We start from the raw sequence: 15,081 nt of genomic DNA, 5'->3' as shown, positions 1-15,081 counted from the left end.
ATATTTAAAATGTTATACCGTATTCACCACGAACACGTTAAAATATACAAGGACTTGTACATCAAACCGTGTGACGGGCTGCCCTATGTGCTCATCTCATTCGCTCAAATTAACAGAATATTCCTGCCGAACCAACATCTTCAAATTTTTTTTTCTCGTGCCATCCATGGATGGATTGCCTGAATATGTACTTCAGATCCAACCCATATTGTTGTTTGTCCATACTCTTACTAATCTATGACACGGGATGTTTCAACACAAACATTTTTGTTGCAGGGCTGGGTGCTCAGTAAGCAAGTGTTGTTTTGCGCAGTCTTGTCACGTTTTTTTATTACTTTGTCTTTACTTTTTTAGCTACGATTTGTTTCTTTTGTTCTGTAGTTTTTTATCCATGTATTTGCTTGCCGGCATTTTCACCTGCAATATTTTGCGTTCTTTTAATAACATACTGTTCCCAGTGTTTCACACGCTGTACATATTGTTCAAGATGGATCTCTTGACATTTTTTCCACAATGTGTATTCACAGTTCGTTACTTTTGTTTCATTTATATTTTTGTACAACCCACTCCTGATTATGCCTTGCAAAGCAAGCTGGCAGGAATAAATAAATAAATGAATAAATAAATAAAATATTTGCTGTATTTTCGCAACTGTTTTTTTTGCACGCGTTTACCGTGTGCCATTTTGTTACCCTCCCTGCTCGGACTACGGGTCCATATCATTTGATAAATATTTAAAAATGAAGGAAATTGAAGTGTTAATAAAGAAACAGCAATATTACACGCGTTTTGTATATAAGCGAGGAGGTCCTAAAGTGGAGAACGCCTTTTGAAGACAAAAGGCCACACTCGTGCGTATGCGCGCTTCAATGTAACGTATTGCGTTAAATGCAATTGTCTGACAAGTTATTACAAATTATTTGACTTTGATTATTTAAGATCTACGTAATTGGTTATGCCACTGCTTTACAACAAGGTCTACTTGCCAGTATCTGCCCTTCTATATCCAAGGCATGACACACCAGGCCATTGCTTCCTCCCTCCCCTGAATTTTTTTTTTCGCCGGGGAATACAGAGCGAAAAATAACCACTTCGATGCTGTGCCCCCCTCCTCAAATAATCAAGGAGGATCGCCCTCCTCACCAAAAAAGAAAAAGTGGTGGTATTGTAACTGCGGAAAATTTGTGGTCCCCGCCAAGGCTGCCCCCAAGGAGGACCGGTGTACCCGTCTCCTTGCCGCCTCGCGAACTTGCTGCCGGATGGCCCGCAGTTGATCGTGGAGGCTGGAGCTGCGCAGAGCAGTAGTCCACTGTGCCGCATCCTGTACTGGAGATGCTGCATTTTCTGCTAAAACTGCACATTGCCAGAGAATGTGCCTAAGTGGTGCGTTAGTCCAGCCGCACAATTTGCAAGTATCAGAATAGACATCTGGGGATAACATGCAAAATTTATTACCGTCTTGTGTGGCATAAGGGAGCCATAAAACAGTTTCACAACCATCTTTCGCGATTTGGTGTAACCGCGACAGGTACGCATAAGCATACGATACAATGGCTACAACCAACCTCGCATGACGACTTAATGTTGCAGCAAGCTACTGTAAGTGTCAGCAGCCACCACCAAAACATCAAAACGAATCAATAACAAGACTTGCGACAAAATACGGCCGCTATCTCACATGCGTGAGCTCCGATTGTAAAGAAGGTGGTCGATACGTTGCAATTCTTGAAGTGGGCGAGCATACCAAACACAGGAAATTACTGCGTGGACCAGGGCTGCAGCCGTGTTGACAAAAGTCGTCACAGTGGCTTCCCAGAAACACGCGAACGTGACTGCTACAAGCGTTTCTGTGCAACAGCAAATCCTGTCACTCGTCGCTGCCGCTTTTCACTGTCGCTAGATTGATTGATTTGTAGGGTTTAACGTCCCAAAACCACTATATGATTATGAGAGACGCCGTAGTGGAGGGCTCCGGAAATTTAGACCACCTGGGGTTCTTTAACGTGCACCCAAATCTGAGCACACGGGCCTACAACATTTCCGCCTCCATCGGAAATGCAGCCGCCGCAGCCGGGATTCGAACCCGCGCCCTGCGGGTCATCAGCCGAGTACCTTAGCCACTAGACCACCACGACGGGTCTTCACTGTCGCTAGAAAATCGCGTGCATGTAGCTGCACTTTAATGTAGTCCTTTGTTTGTCTGCTCTTTTTTTCCAATAAATTCAGTTCATAGCTTGCGCATGTGGTGTCCACTACGCTTAGTGCATGCTCGCCAACTTCGAACGCAGTGCTGTAGCGCACTATTTTAGTCATGCGGAAGCATATAGCCCAATACCTCACTTTGGTGAAATGCATTGTTCGCCATAGCTGCTGTCGGCAGGGTGGTGCTTCAGAAAAAAAGAGCAGACATGAGGTATTGCCTGCCTTGGAACCTAATGCAACGTGATGGCAGCGGAAAAACTGCGTAATCGCCCCGCCACGGTTGTCTAGTGGTTAAGGTACTCGGCTGCTGACCCGCAGGTCGCGGGATCAAATCCCGGCTGTCGCGGCTGCATTTCCGATGGAGGCGGAAATGTTGTAGGCCCGTGTACTCAGATTTGGGTGCACGTTAAAGAACCCCAGGTGGTCAAAATTTCCGGAGCCCTCCACTACAGCGTCTCTCATAATCATATGGTGGTTTTGGGACGTTAAACCCTACAAATCATCATCAAAAACTGGGTAATCCTGCAGCGTGTCTTGCATCGGCCGCCGAGCAAGGTAATTTTATGCTATATTTTTTTTGCCCTTCATCGTGCCTTCGATTGTATTTACAATCTTGGTAGTTGTCTGCTTAGGCCATATTCCTTATCGACAGACGAGCGCTAGAAAATCATTGAGTGCACTGGTTTTTCGTTGCGAAGAAGTACTCTCGATAGATTCAAGCTAAGGTATAATACACCGGACATCGCAAAGACATGGCGGAAACTTTCAGAAAGAGCAGCTATCTCATACATTTGCTTAAGACATTTTTATTGACATTAGTTGGCTGAGAGACGTGGAAATTAAATCACATCGAAGTAAATCGTCAGGTTTAAATGACATAAGACCTCTTCGTGCGACATATGTATTAGATGACTGGTGTTACAGGGTGTTCTGCTTAGAACTAGCCAGAGAACAAGTTGTATACTAAGTTCCTGTGGTTCTGGCATTCCTACCAAACACTAGAAATTCTTACATTGATTGACATCAAATATCTCCAATTTAGGGCACGTCGGTAGCACGCGTTATATTAGACCAGTAGCCTTGTATGACCTGATATGAGTACATAATAGCAGGTGCGCTAATATGAAACGTCATGCTTCTAAATGCATGCAAGACAAAAATTGGCCCCGTATCTGCACGTTTCACTGCAAATGCCGTCGAAAGACTAGAGTCTTGCGTGTGGAGAGAGTGAACAAAACGTTTATTTGATGTTCTGCGCGAGAAAATAGGTGAATTGTATTCTGGAAGCGCTGTGTTAGTGTCGCGATCTGTGCAGCGAAGGCGAACGAGCCCATCGAGGCACGTTAGACACGAGGGCCATCTGACAGTTATCTACGAAAACGAAGGCAGGCGTGCCCCCCACCGGGGAAAGGTGCGTGCCCGTCTCGAAGGCGATAAGGTATAGAACGCAAAGAGACTGGCAGGTGCCACCACCGTGTCGTCTTAGCAAGGTTTGCTTTTTTGGGCATCGCGTTGCAGTGTCAGCGCAGCGTGATACGCGCTACGGTCCTTATAATTACTTAATTGTGCCTTGCCTAGTATAGAGTCACCTATACAAAATATATACGTGTTATGGCACCCCATATAAGCGCAATATTTGCTTTTTGAATGACAATCGAAAAAGTATGAACGCTGAAATTGAGCAATATTGGTGGGCGCTGCCCATGAGGTTGGCCGTTTGGGTAACGTTCAGTGCCGTTTGAAGTATCGTTAGCGCGGAGGAACAGACATGTTCAGACAGAAAAACAGACAAATTTTGGCATCGAAGGACCCCAAGGCAGACTACCTTCTTTAATATTGATTTATTTATTAAGGTAATGGCACATAACCACCCTAGGAAATTCGCCAGTACTGCGCGGCATAAGATTTTGATTACACCCTATACATATCGCAAACATCCTATACATTTTGTCTTGGCGTAGCACAGGCAAGGATGTTATTTTTTCCAGAGTGCCCTTGGGGACCCCGCGTAGAAAATTTTAGTCTTCCTTTTTGCATGGCATAATAACCACTAAAACGCTGCGATTGCTCACTAGTCCGTTCACCCTTAGTGAAGTTGAAAATAAAGGCAGCACAAGGAATCGCTGCGGTCAAGGCGCATTACACACAAACCATATAGGGATGGCACGAATGCAAAGTAAATTGGATAGTGATTGTAATTGTTTTTACGCAACACCCACCCCCCCCCTGCTTCGTATGTGATGGTAACGCTATGTACAACGTACTGTAGCAACAACTGCACCGAAAGATCTGAATGATCAATCCCGTATTCTTGAATCATCTCCGGCTCTTCGGGGTGAAGACTCCGATCTGGGGTGCGATGAGCTGCGCCAGGAATCCGCTGCTCTTCGCACATTCGCGTCATAATTAGTCCCAGCTTGTTCTTCAGTGACGATGCCTATAGGGTGAATGGGCCAAGCGCTTAGAATAAGCGTAAAAAAGTAAAATAATCGACCGATTTCTAAATTTACGATGACCTTGTCCTTTTCAAGAGAAAAGGATTGTGTAAATTAGCAGTGCACTGAGAAAGTTACTGTCGAAAGCTCTGCGTCGCCGTCGACTCCACACTCGATTCCGGCTTCAGGAGTGTCCCTTGTAGCCGTATCCACCGTACTTGAGGCTACCGCCATATTGGAGTTCGCCATACTTGAATCGACCAACATATCCGCAAAGACCACCCGATCTTCTGCTGTATCCGGGACTTCCGACGACGCCTCAAATAACGCTGAGCCACGAGAGTGCCTCAGTTGCTCTCGTGGCTCAGTTGCGCACCTTGAAGTGAGGCGCTGTCTGGACAAGGCACGCCGATCGAGGCACCTCCTCTGAGCAAGACCACTACTCGCGACTCTTCGTCCTCCGACTCCGAGACCTCCACCGCAACGCAGGGGCTTCCGCAGCCTCCACCGTAACAAAGTCCGTATCCACTGCCAAGACCACCAGCCATTGCACAAACCACGAGAAAGGGTCCCGGGAAGGAAGCCTGTGAAAATTATTACTATTATTATTTGCATACCAAGAAAACACGAGCACGCGGAGAAAACAGAGAATAAATATACTAAAATCTGCCGCCTAAATGGAGACAACGCCTGTCTGCGCTTTTGGAAAGGAAATAGAGGATTTACATCGAAAACCAGTAACCCAGACGTAAAAACAAAGTAATGACATAAGAATGTCTATAAAGGCTAGGCGAAATTGCTTTGATCAAAAACTTAGAGCACTACTGGTTGGATCTCGGCGAGCAGCACACATTTTCGGGAAGAAGCAATAGTCAGGGGTACAGCACTGAATTCCATGAAGTCCATATTGCTTGATAATCAGTGCTCACCATCAGCGTGCGCGCGAAGGGGCTGTGGGGGGGGGGGGGTGCCCCCCTAAACATACAAGGGTGGAGAAACGCAAAGAATCCTTAGCCTCCCCCCCCCCCCCTCTGAAGGATTACCCTCACACGCCTATGGTACTCGCTGAAGAAAGAGTGCAAGACGCGACAATTCTTAATTCCAGAGTCCTTATAGGAAGCAAACCGCGTCTTACAAAAGCCAAACCGAGCAACCGCGGTTGCAGAGCTCATCGGCAGCAAATAACGGGGACAGACTTGGAGTAACAATTATGGAAGCATGAAGAAGGCGGGTAGTGCATGAGAAAACAAGAAGTCCTTTCTGCAGCAGCTCCTCCCTCCCGGCCACAGTCATGCCCCTCCCCTCTATTTTGTTCCTGCACCCTTTTCACTCCAAGTCAGCAGCTGCGTCTGCCCTGTTGTATTTAATTTTTTGTGACCTTATGCCAAAGGCTCTCCCTTTGTCAATCACTATAAATGATCACACACACTTTACATCGCTGTTTCGTTCCTCCAGGCGATTTTATAAAATCAGAAGTTCTGACTTGCCAAGTTGCACAGCTGACATAACGCAGAAAACGTCATGACTGGACATACCGTTTTCCCGCAAGAGATCCAATAAATTTAACGCCCCGCAATGTAGACAGGATAACCGCTGGTCAATAAGGGTAACTAACTGAACTCTCAGAGAAGGGAAGCGGGTTAGGGGGAGACAGAAGGTTAGGTGGGCAGATGAGATTAAGAAGTTTGCGGGTATAAATTGGCAGCAGCAAGCACAGGACCGGGTTAACTGGCGGAACATGGGAGAGGCCTTTGCCCTGCCGTGGAAGTAGTCAGGCTGATGATGATGATGATGAATGTACCTGGGCAGATCAAGTTTTGCATACGAATTCTCCCAAGCGTTGAGGTCCACTAAACAATGTTGTAACGTAAGTTTTATTATGGTAGTGTGTATAGTAAGGCCAGTCGACACCTTAAAATGTGGGTTGGCAGCTTTACGGCACTTTTTAAGGCCATTAAACATTCTTATTCTAAAAGTGGTTAACGTGCTGATATCTACAAGCCAAGAAAAAGTTTATTCACCGTCTTTTACACTGCCAAATTTTCCACCCTACATGACGTGGCAGTACCACAATGTTGACCCTGAACAAAATTCTGATTCACCAGCTCGGAAGCATCCTCAGCCCTCCCGCTTGTGCTGAACTCCCGATTTGCCACTGCTACAGCGCAGGCGGCAACGTATTCCGTGCACATATAGTGGTGGACCGGCGTTGTTAAATCAGTAACGACTGTTATGTATGAGAACTAATAGTGACTGAATCTCAATGCAACATGGCTAAATAAAAAACTATCGAGCTAAACCGCATTGGTTTCTCATTTGCTTGCTTGAGAGCTTGGTTTGTGTCATTTCGGAAATCTTTTTAAGAGACAAATTACCACACCCCCAGGCTGCACAGGATTTTGCAACTTTTGGCTAAAATTTACACCAAAATCTGAACCTGCTGTGATTACTACACATCCAGCTAAACCTCTGTGCCTCACTTGAAAAACAGTTTCATAATTTCACGTTACGCCTCACAGCGGACATTTATCACTACGATAGAAGCGACTTGAAGAAAATTGGAAGGCGTTTGAGCTTCGTCTTTAAAGATTATGTCGTGATAGCGTAATCGGGCCTAATAAACAACACCTTGTGGTCTGCTGACCAGCTGTGGTTCTCGGGGAACGCCTCATCCGTGCCGTGAGGAAAGTAACGAATGTGGGCGTCGTATTGCCTTGTTGAGTGTCCACTACGCCAGAACTATTACTTTTGCGAATCAGCAAAGGGCCTCTTACCCTTTATTAGGCCAACACGCGAACCTACGTGGCTGTTCATACGTAGCTGTGTTGATAGTTTTGCTGCTGTTGATGAATAAATATATCTGAGTACTTTGTAATGCGTGAAAGTACTGCATGAAGTAACCCATTACAAGTATGTAGGAGTCAAATTTTACAACGTGTTCACCTAAAATGGCCACGTAAGTAATGCTTGCACAGCCTTTAAGAAATTATCTCTCCTGAGACCTAAACTTAAAAAAGCACCATCCTATGTAAAAATTCTTTGCTGTAACGTCTAATTCAGAGCTAAACTAGAATATTGTTACCACATATGTAATTTAGGCATGTGCATCTGTGTAGCAAGAAACAAGGTGGTGGCCGAAGAAGAGGACGTTTGGTTGGTGGCAAAATGTCTCTGGTGTGCGTTCATTGTGTATCGTCGAGTCAACCGTCACGTTGCTTCTGAATAAAGTCCTCTCGTAGACGTAACAATATGCTTATAACGTTTGGGATTCATATGCTAAAAACTAATAAGAATAACGTCGACAGAGTACAGCGAAAGGCAGTTAGGTTTATACTTGACAAATTCTCAAGACAGAATTCACCCACGGAATTTTTGAAGGGTAACCACATTGAACCACTGGAGATAAGAAGACAGAAGAAGAGAGTGGAATTTCTTAAAAACTAGCTTACAAGAACAGTACACCACTGGACTCATCTCTATATATATCGCCCCTACTAACCCGAACCACTCATCACCATAGACCAGATGCTTTAACAACCTACGTCATGAGAACGAACACATTTAGGAATTGTTTTTTTTTTCGTACAATAACCGAACAGCATTGTGTAATGAATCGACAGCGTTGCGCTTATTATTTTGTATTATTGTCCTTGTTAGTTTGTTTTTCTTTCTGTTTTCAACTCAATCAACATTGAACCTATTTACTGCCCTCCCTTCTTGGAATACATGTACGGAGTATCTGGTAAATTAAAATAAAAAAAATAATGAGTCGGCCTTGGAAACACCCACTATTTACTCAGTTCAGATTTTCTGACATCTTACGAGATTCTACGCTTCTGCCACGCAATATAGGATGCGTCAACAAGACTCTTTTCACTACACAACATTCATATAGGGTTGTTTTTTTTCTTCAGTAGTTTCAGCAAATCTAGTGCATCTGATGTGGAGCAGCTGCTTGCCACGAAGACAGCCTGGATTTGTTCATCACCCGGAAATGTTTGTTTATTTTGTGAATATCTATTTCGATTCTCTGATAACGGACAAAATGGTGATTTTTCACACACAACCACAAACGCCGACGGTAGAATTTCTGCGAAATGAGGTATTTAACAGTCTCGCGCTGAAAGATATCGAGTTGGCTTTTCAGTACTTTCTCTAGCACCAGCCTGTCCTAGGTCCAGCTCCCGTAGTGGGTATTGCACATCGACAGTGAAGAAACAAACGATCCCCTCGGAGGCCATTGGTTGCGTTCAGCTGCTCGATTTCTGCGAATCAGCATGCCCGAACAAGCCGCCGAAAAATCGGGGCACCACCGGTCGCGTTCCAAGCCTGTGCACAAGGCTCATAGAAAAGTGCCAGAAGCGGTGAGTAGAATTTCTTGCATCTGAAGATCAGGAGATCCAATGGCTACCACATTGGGCACTACTTAGCTGAAATCACCATACCGGATATCTGTGTGTACACAGGTGCCCCTTGGAGTTTAGAGTACTGAGTTGCTCTTAGAATTAAAGGGGCCCTTTAATGCTGAGAGCAATTTCGTACTTTTTTGCCACTTTTCTAAGTAACCGTGGAATAGATTCACCAAAAGATACAACTGTCTCACGAATTCACCGCGCCTATAGGAGAGAGAGAGAGAGAGGGAGAGAGAGAAAAGGAAGGCTGGGAGGTTAACCAGATATTGACAACCGGTTTGCTACCCAGCACTGGGAGAGGGGAAACAGAGGCAAGAGAAATTAAGTATACAGAAAGAGGAAGAAAATTTCTTGAATCCGTCCAGTACAAGCGCAGTTACAAAAATGTGTCGCACGCTGCAATTACATTCTTTCTTCTCTCATCCCTACGAAAGCGTTTGAAGCAAAGCAGCTAGGGATGGTACAGGAGAATATTATACGTCGCATGTACCTCGGGAGCTTTTTCGCTTATCTTTCTTCGTACGCGCGACATTTCAGTGTGATCTCGCATGCAAGCGTGTACAAGTGATGGCTTCCCGCGGTGGCCCTAGTAACGACCGAGTGCGGCATGCTCAAAGAAGCCAATGGCTGATGAAATTACTGTGACGGGTGATCTTAAAGCTTGTAGCTATATTTGCAGACAGAAGAGGATCAAAAGCAGCTCACGTTGAAGATTCATTGTGAATTCCAGGCCGCTTGATGCGTTAGGGTATTCGGCTTGCGTCTTATCAGGATCTTTGACTACCGAATGGCACCTTTCTCTGACCATGTTCAAAAAGTGTTCCAGGACCATTTTAGAGAACCTCATGGGGTCGAAACTTCTGACGGCCTCAACTACAGCTTCGGTTATCATTGATTTGTTCCTTTGGAACCTGAATCCATGAGTCTTGTTCACGTGAAGCTCGTTTCTAATTAGGTTTTGGTGAGTGCATTGTCGTTGGCTAAATGCCCAGCAACACGACTACTACGAAGTGCTCGAGGAAGGTCACGATATTTATTTCAATGGTTGCCGAGTCAGTGTGGAATCGTCGGCAGTGACCGCGCGGATGAAGCCGCTCGGTTGGCTCATGACCAAGACCTGCGGACGCCCATACGACTCCTAAGAACGTACGCAGCAAGGCCACTACGATCACTTGCTTGCCGTACAACTCTTCTACGATGGTATACGCAGGGTTTCTCCAACGCGCGTCTGTATTCGACCGACCCATACTTGCATCTTCGTTTGCCATTCGGGCTGCCACGACGCGCTGAAACTCTGCTGTGTCACATGAGGTTTGTCATGGCATTTACGAACGCGTATTCTTGTCTCCTTAGAATGGCGAGCAGTTCGGCATGCAACATTCGTGCCTGCAAGAAGATGCTAGAGCTCGTTCTATGCTACTGCCCAGCCTACAAGTCTGAACGACGGCTTATGAAAGCCAAGCTCCGTTTGCTGGATTCGCTACCACTCACAGAAAAGAGGATCCTAGGACCTTGGCTGACGGTTTCGCATACACGCAAAGCCGCGAAAGCACTCTTGTGCTTTTTAGTAACCACCGAACTTCACGAGTGCTTGTGAAAGAGCAGCGTGAGACCGTGCCACGTAGTCTCGAGCTGACTATTTATCCTTCTCTTTCTTACCGTTTTACTTTTCTTTCTATCTCTCTCCTTTCTATCATTCCGCTTTCTCCCACCCCAAGTGTAGCGTAGCCAACTGAGCCAAGCTTAGTTAACCTCGTTGTCTTTCTTCTTTATATTTCTCTCTTTCTCTTTGACTTACAAAAATCTGACCTCAAAACTACACTGGTCTAATTCGCATTGACCAAGTTTCAGCGTTTTCCAGTAATCGATGCTCTCTCGATCGGCGCCTTGTCGGCGATCAGGCGATCTTAGTATGGCAATCTGAATTTTTATTGATGTTATTTGACATTTCATGGTCGCACATTTCATTGTTGCCTTGATACGAACGCCCGACCTAAAGGTCCGGCCACAGTGCGGGAACGTAAGGTATTAAGTTCGATAAAAACTGCACAGCACGCCCGCCAACCGCCAGAGTCGTGTGCTCCAGCTAACAGCAACAAAAAAAAACACTGATACAAAGCAAGCAAGCAAGCAAGAAAGCAAGAAAGAAAGAAAGAAAGAAAGAAGGAAAGAAAGAAAGAAAGAAAGAAAGAAGGAAGAAAGGAAGAAAGAAAGAAAGAAAGAAAGAAAGAAAGAAAGAAGGAAAGAAAGAAAGAAAGAGAAAGAAAGAAGTAGGTTTTTCATGCATGCGCCAAGCTCATGGTGCTCCATTTTCCCTGTAACAGAACGACACCGGAATTTTATTATGGCCCCCTCCTATGTACTATTGCTTCTGAGTGTTCGGTGTGACATAAAAAGGACAGAAACTTCAGTTCAGCTGCCGCCATTCCTCGCGTTTCCGTCCCGCATTGTGCATGCCAATTGCTTTGGTGTAACTAAAATGAGGGAATAGTCCAGCTGCTTGGTCCCTTGTTATACACATCCTAATGATTGTAACTAAGAAGCAGTGTAAGCTTATATAGTCATAGCATGGAAAGTGCTGATTACTCGAAAGGAGCCGTGGATCTGAGCGTTTCTACTATAGTTAACTTCTATAGTAAACTTCTAGAACGTATATGGTCTTTTAGTTCACTATAATTTCTAATATGCAAAAGGGATAAGATCCATTAGACAGCATAGGTATACATAATTTAGATAAACAATAGCCTCCGTGGGCACAGCGCACACCGTATAGTACATGAGGTCTACGGAAGATTTCGCGAACCTGCCATTTGTTGAAAAAGGTGAGCGCACAGAGGCGGAATACAAATGGTCAGGACTAGTGTATACCACAGAAGTTAATAGGTGGCTCAAGTACGCGAAACCTCAGCGGCAAAAAAATTACCACAAGGGAACAGTGGCCGGAGCGGCAAAATTATGTCACTCGGCGCTGCGTTTGTACCGAGCATGCTCGTAGCAAGCTTACCAACACATTCCATTTTCTGAAGCAGGGGTGGCAGGCGCACCGCAGAAAAGCTGCCTATCTTGCATGCGGCTCATCTGAAAGACCGCATCTTAAATAACCGCTTGTTTGTTAATTATCTGCAAATGTGGCTACACACGAGATATCAATTTTCGTTTATTTTTGTTGATGTTGCGAGCAGCTATATCTTTTTTCGCAACTGCCCAAATAAAGCTGCTCCTCAGAGTGCATCCACCACCCACTTTAAACAATGAAATATTCTCGAGATGGTTTTCATGGGCGCGCTCGAAAAAAACGCAGCGCCGCATACCGCGATCTCGCCACTCAGACAACGACTCCCTCGTGCCAATGCCTTATTTTTTTAAATGCAAAGCATTTCTTCAAGAACTTCGGCGACTTTGAGCGTATCTATCTATCTATCTATCTATCTATCTATCTATCTATCTATCTATCTATCTATCTATCTATCTATCTATCTATCTATCTATCTATCTATCTATCTATCTATCTATCTATCTAGCCGCCTACATTTCGCTCTCCTTGCCGTTTCGATAATGATATCAATACCAAACTTGGTATGGCATAACATGACTGTATGAAGAATAAATTTGACTATTCATAACATGATTGATTGATTTGTAGGGTTTAACGTCCCAAAACCACCATATGATTATGAGAGACGCCGTAGTGGAGGGCTCCGGAAATTTTGACCACCTGGGGTTCTTTAAAGTGCACCCAAATCTGAGCACACGGGCCTACAACATTTCCACCTCCATCGGAAATGCAGTCGCCGCAGCCGGGATTCGAACCCGCGACCTGCGGGTCAGCAGCCGAGAACCTTAGCCACTAGACCACCGCGGCGGGGCGACTATTCATGACATGAAAATCATAACATGTATGTCATGAATGTCATGATTTGCGTTTCTCGGTGCGGCAGCTTTTGCGGTGGTTTCGTTCACATAGCATGGCATGTTGCGAACCTAGTATGGTATGACATAATTGCATGGCGAACACAAGCGACAGACCCTAACATGGAAATCATGACATGCGTGTCATGTAACAACGTGACTACACTACATGCCACGCTCATGATGCGCTCGCGGCTGTTTCGCTAGCGTCGCATATACCGAATTTGGTATTACGATACAGGAATGGGTGACGAAGGTATGTGACTGGTGCAAACATGAAAATCATTAGATGCATGTCATGTAACTTGACTACATGCCACGCTCATGATGCGCTCACGGCCGTTTCGCTAGCTTCACGACTACAAACTCGGTATCACGCGACACGAATGGACGACATAGGTAAATGACACATCCAAACATGATAATCACGACAGGCGTGTCATCACGCCACACTCATGATGGGCTCACGGCTGTTTCACAAGCTTCACATATGCCAAATTTGGTAATACGGGACGTCAATGGATGACGAAGGTATGTGACTGGTGCAAACATGATAATCATAAGATTCGTGTCATGTGAGGACATGACGACATGCCACGGTCAAGGCGCCAATACATTTCGACGTGAGGTGGTGCGCGTGCTCACCGGCGTTCATTTCGTCGCGCAACGCCGGCGTTGCGACGCCAGGCGCTGGTTTTGCCAAATACTCGCAGGCGTGCGCCGCACTGCGTTGCTTTGACGCATGCGCGTTTCAGCGCGTCCGGCGTCCCTTCGTCATGAAAAGAGGAAGACGCAGTGTTGTCTAGGTAACACATCGGCGCGAAATTTACCATGTCGCATTTCGCACTGGTTGCCGTCGGGCCGCGCCGACAGACGTTGGTCGCAGACTATAAAGTGCTCAGACTATAAAGTGCTCGCGTCAGACTATAAAGTGCTCGCGTTTTGCTAACGTAGCGTCGCTGTGACCAGCGTGCCCGCGCGTCAACGCTACATTGGAGTATACTGGGCCCTTCATGATGTGCTCGCGGCCATTCTGTTAGCTCCACATTTACCAAGTTTGGTGTTACGTGGCATCAATGCATGACGAATGTATATGATTGGTGCAAACATGATAATCTTGACACGCGTGTCATGTAAGAACATCAAAACTTACCACGCTCATAGCGTGCTCTCGCTCGTTTCGCTAGCTCCACATATACTAAGTTTGGTATGATGAAAGGAAACGGCACATTAAGCATGATAATCATGACACGAAAGTCATGTACGGCATCATTTACCTCCACCTTGTAACATTGTGCTGGTTTTAAAGTGAGATATGAACCTTCCTTATTCGTGCTTCGCGTACCATAGATTCCCACTGTACGTGGGACCTGCCATTTTTTTTTTGTCAAGACCAGTGCAAACGCGCGTTCCTCAACAGGCGCTGTTTGTCCGTCTTAGTTCAGTGGTTTGTCGTGATACATCGCCACATGACCGGTTTGCCTGCTTAAGTCCCACGTACGTCCGAGCTCTTTCTCACGGAGATGGGACAGACCTGTTTCTCTTCCTATTATCAAACGACTATCAGATATGTTCTTTCGGGCTCCGTCTTTGTCTCTCGAAGCAATGCTACCGTCTCAGTGAGCTCTTGAAGCCAGCGTTAGCAGCAGTGTCGCAGTGACCCTTCGCCGCCACGAACGGCGACGCGCCATCTCAAAACACCGCCTCTCCTAAAGCCGTTTCACTAGCACAAAAAGTAGCGATTTTTTGTAGCCCGCCTAAGTAGTCTGCAGCGAGCTACTCAAACGTTGCAAAAATTTTGCTCTGATTGTAGCGGCGGGAGCGATTTTCGGTGGGGACCCGTCCACAAAAGACCGGGCCGGCCAAGCCGTACAAATCGCGGTGATGTGTTTGTTTTAGTAATGACTGATGTTGTGCATTTTAAATGTAATTTAGATTAGAAAGTGTTCCTAAATGACGAAACACGTGGGCCCTTCGTAACCGCTTATGGAACCTAATGATATCATAATGCATAGATTATTACATTACATATAAAAAAATTCTCCAGTGTTTGCCCCAAAGAACGGAGGCAAAATCTCTCCGCTCCAGAAGCAGAGCGAAAATCAGGAAGTATTTGCAGTCCA

General features: G+C 45.6%; 1 long non-coding RNA gene across 1 annotated transcript in view; it reads right to left on the bottom strand.

Annotated features, from left to right (window-relative positions):
• Positions 1-4,024: 4,024 nt before the first annotated feature.
• The window catches only part of LOC142769043 (uncharacterized), a 48,865-nt gene continuing 37,808 nt past the window's right edge, over positions 4,025-15,081 (bottom strand). Inside the window, exon 2 of the long non-coding RNA XR_012885623.1 lies at positions 4,025-5,221. This is a non-coding gene — a long non-coding RNA (uncharacterized LOC142769043). The remainder of the gene's footprint in view (positions 5,222-15,081) is intronic.

This window comes from Rhipicephalus microplus, chromosome 8 (genome assembly GCF_043290135.1).
Source record: "Rhipicephalus microplus isolate Deutch F79 chromosome 8, USDA_Rmic, whole genome shotgun sequence".
NCBI classification, from domain to species: Eukaryota; Metazoa; Arthropoda; class Arachnida; order Ixodida; family Ixodidae; genus Rhipicephalus; species Rhipicephalus microplus.
Note: the sequence above shows the minus strand (reverse complement) of the source record. Positions and strands in the feature narration are given on the sequence as shown.